Here is a 4,720-nt window from a genome sequence, read left to right as displayed (position 1 = left end):
TGTGGCGCCCGCTGGAATGACACGAACATTGCTGTGCGCCTATTGGGTTGGATTCGCCCCCCACTCACACACTCACACACACACACACACACACACACACACACACACACACACACTCACACACACACACACACACATAGTACTACATTCTTGGCAGTCTGCACTGGAGCATGTCAGAAATATGTTGTGATCACGGAAAGTGAATGTGTAGCAACACTTTTAGCCTCCACGTATTACAACGCGTTTAGGGACACAATGCATTTACATCCTATCTGTACCAGTATGCTTCAGTCTTCCGTAACTGTACACCATCAGCCAGATTATAGCTAGAACCGTGCCCTCCCCCATCTCTCTCTCCTTCTCTGACTCTCCTTAATTGAGTGGACTTATCTCAACAGTGGCCAGCCTGCTGTGATTCCCTTCCCACAGCACTGGCCAGTTGCAGGCGTGTGGAAACCTGATCAGCTTTTAAAGACTCTATTTGCTTTTCACACTGCTCGCCGTGCTAGAGTAGCTTCAGTTTAACAAAAAGGACCAGTTACAAAATGCTTTGTGTTCACTGCAAGCTAAGCTGATCAGTCAGACCTGAATGGTAAGCCTGCATTGCAATTAAAGGAGAGGTACACATACTGAACTGACCGGTATACTTCAAAATACGCATCCTTCAGTTTTTGAGGTCCTCTTATGACATTTGTGTGGTTGTAAGTCATTTTTACATAACCATTTTCCCCAGTCCTCACAGTTAAACAGGCTGTTTGTTGTTTCTGTGCATTTGAAGAGTGATTACAGTCTAAAAACCATTCCAACATTCCAGCCCAACACTGGACACTCCATAGAACTGCAGCACAGGCCTGTTAGTTTTCCATCTGTTCCAAGAAGCGAATGTGTATATATATATATATATATATATATATATATATATATATATATACTGCTCAAAAAAATAAAGGGAACACTTAAACAACACAATATAACTCCAAGTAAATCAAACTTCTGTGAAATCAAACTGTCCACTTAGGAAGCAACACTGTCAATCAATTTCACAGCTGTTGTGCAAATGGAATAGACAACAGGTGGAAATGAATGGCAATTAGCAAGAGACAGTCAATAAAGGAGTGGTTCTGCAGGTGGGGACCACAGACCACTTCTCAGTACCATTCTGCTTTCTGGCTGATGTTTTGGTCACTTTTGAATGTTGGTGGTGCTTTCACACTCGTGGTAGCATGAGACGGACTCTACAACCCACACAAGTGGCTCAGGTAGTGCAGCTCATCCAGGATGGCACATCAATGTGAACTGTGGCAAGAAGGTTTGCTGTGTCTGTCAGTGTAGTGTCCAGAGGCTGGAGGTGCTACCAGGAGACAGGCCAGTACACCAGGAGACGTGGAGGAGGCCGTAGGAGGGCATCAACCCAGCAGCAGGACTGCTACCTCCGTTCTTTGTGCAAGGAGGAACAGGAGGAGCACTGCCAGAGCCCTGCAAAATGACCTCCAGCAGGCCACAAATGTGCATATGTCTGCACAAACGGTTAGAAACCGACTCCATGAGGATGGTATGAGGGCCTGACGTCCACAGATGGGGGTTGTGCTCACAGCCCAACACCGTGCAGGACGCTTGGTATTTGCCAGAGAACACCAGGATTGGCAAATTCTTCACTGGTGCCCTGTGCTCTTCACAGATGAAAGCAGGTTCACACTGAGCACATGTGACAGACGTGACAGTCTGGAGATGCCATAGTGTGAGCTGCTGCCTGCAACATCCTTCAGCATGACCGGTTTGGCAGTGGGTCAGTAACGGTGTGGGGTGGCATTTCTTTGGAGGGCCGCACAGCCCTCCATGTGCTCACCAGAGGTAGCCTGACTGCCATTAGGTACCGAGATGAGATCCTCAGACCCCTTGTGAGACCATATGCTGGTGCGGTTGGGCCTGGGTTCCTCCTAATGCAGGACAATGCTAGACCTCATGTGGCTGGAGTGTGTCAGCAGTTCCTGCAAGATGAAGGCATTGAAGCTATGGACCGGCCCGCCCGTTCCCCAGACCTGAATCCGATTGAGCACATCTGGGACATCATGTCTCGCTCCATCCAACAACGCCATGTTGCACTACAGACTGTCCAGGAGTTGGTGGATGCTTTAGTCCAGGTCTGGGAGGAGATCCCTCAGGAGACCATCCGCCACCTCATCAGGAGCATGCCCAGGCTTTGTAGGGAGGTCATACAGGCACGTGGAGGCCACACACAATACTGAGCCTCATTTTGACTTGTTTTGAGGACATTACATCAAAGTTGGATCAGCCTGTAGTGTGTTTTTCCACTTTAATTTTGTGTGTGACTCCAAATCCAGGCCTCCATTGGTTAATAAATTATATTGATGATTTTTGTGTGATTTTGTTGTCCACACATTCAGCTTTGTACAGAACAAAGTATTCAATGAGAATATTTCATTCATTCAGATCTAGGATGTGTTATTTGAGTGTTCCCTTTATTTTTTAGAGCAGTGTGTGTGTGTATATGTGTATGTGTATATATATATGAGAAAAAACTGCAACTTTTGGGAACTTGCAATCCTTGTACAGCACCCACCACAGTGTTTCAGTCATTAAAAACAGTGAAGTCCTCTGCCTGAGCTCCACTTTGGCAATGTCTACATTTGTCTTGTAGAGAATCTGTCCCCTTATACTGCAGCCAAGATGAAGGCTGATGAAGCTGCAGACAGCTACACGTGTTTTCAATGCAGATGGATCAATAATGCTGCCATTTCGGAGATGAAGGACAAGAAGTTTGTCATTGTCAAAGCAAAGGTGAGCGCTAATAAACTAGAATAGCTAGCTGCCTAACATTGATCCATTGATCGTTAGTTCAGGGACACTGTAGTAAGTGTTCTAGGACGGTAGTGACAAAGCAGTAATATTTTGGTTATGTTAATGCAATATCATGTAACACACACACACACATGCACAACCCAGGCTTGTCTGCTTGTCGGTTAGTGCATCCATTTGAATAATCTATCCGGCATGTTGACAAAACAAACCATTGTTTGGCTTCCCTGGTGGGCGGTCCTATAAGGATATGACATCACACGAAAACTATGAATAGGTTTTATTACTCTTTGAAGGCCTATTCACATCGTGTGAGATTTATTTGGCTGAAAAGATAGGATACTTTTTTATGTAGTGAAACTTTCACATCAAGTCTGATGCATTTTTTAAAACACTCTTTGATGTGGATTCCTATGCATAGTAACATTGAATTAATGTGTTTTTAAGCACTGCTACTACAAAGCTCACACACTGGGTGCACTCCACTACAGAAAAAAATGAACAGTCTCATCAGTTTTGGACTCAGTGTGAAATAAAACGTTAATGTGCACATGTTTATTTTCAAAACTTGAACTCTTCCATCCATAAAAACTCAGACTCGCCGTCAATAGGCCATAAGTCTAGATGTAGGTAAGCAATCTAAGTTTGGATTGGTTGCCCCATGTTGTGTTTTATTCAAAAAGTGATCTGGGCTGAAACACTCTTTATAACTTCAGTGTGGATGGGCGGGGCTAAAGTGCTGTAGGCTAAATAGATGGACATCTGTAAGTGTGTTGGTTCTTATGACATCACCAAAAACAGATTTCACATTGACTGTTTTTTTGCAGCTTGGTTTCCATATATGGACCCTATTGATTAGTGAGTAATATGGACTGTTTATTGAGATGAATGAATCATCGTCATGGCCTATGGCAGTAGAAGAGCTGCAAAAGTTAATGCACCCATAATCAAGTTACACTTTGTTGAAGTAAATGTAGTAAAGATGTGCCATACAGAGATCACATATCAGTTTATTGTCTAGATTATTTTTTAATAATGTTTTACAATGTGTTAAATTTGTTCCTGAAAAGGATGTGTTAACTTATTTTCACTTAGAAAATCAACAAAACGTAATGTAAGCAGGGGTGATCAAACCTTTGTATACAACTGTATTTCATAAAGTCAGTGTTTGAGAACAATTCTCATATTAGTCAGAAAATATAGCTCACTTCAAGACCACTTGCCTTACTTTAAAGGAAGATTTATGACAGCTCAAGGCATGGGTGTTTGACTAAACGCAACTATGGCAAGTATGCAGCAGTCACATATTTGTTGGTTTTACACTGATAATTATAAGGCCATAAACAAACAAAGCTCTACATATGTGAGTCTGCTGACCTGTAGGCCAGTTTCAGGCACTATGACTCAGGGTGGCTAAGGTTATGACCCACTGACCACTCTGTATCTGCTCATGTCAGCATAGGGTAAGTGGGTCCAGGTTCTGCCAGCCAAAACCTGTCAATCACACATGAGTGTGAGTTTACAGCACAACAACCTGGCAGATTGTTGTGAGCCGATTTCATCTGGACCAGATGTAGACCAACTGCAGAGGTCCAGAGATTCCAAAGCAAAGCCCCTCTGTCTGTAAAACGGGCCTTAAAAGAGCTGCTCTAGGATCAGTCGCTACACCCCAAATCTTGACCTTAAGCACTCCTGGTGAAAATATATACCAGGTGTAAAGGCAGCTACAGAGAAAACTATTCCTGCACTGAGAGCATGTCTACTTCAAATGTTCAACAGATCAGCGAGGCAAAACAACCAAGTAGTCAATCAACCCACCCTCATCAACTTGTCAAGCTTTGTTTATGGCAAATTATCTACATGGTGGAAGCATAACAGAACCATTAAAACATCGACAAATATG

Source organism: Pygocentrus nattereri, chromosome 11 (genome assembly GCF_015220715.1).
Source record: "Pygocentrus nattereri isolate fPygNat1 chromosome 11, fPygNat1.pri, whole genome shotgun sequence".
NCBI lineage: Eukaryota > Metazoa > Chordata > Actinopteri > Characiformes > Serrasalmidae > Pygocentrus > Pygocentrus nattereri.
This window is presented reverse-complemented; position numbering follows the sequence as displayed.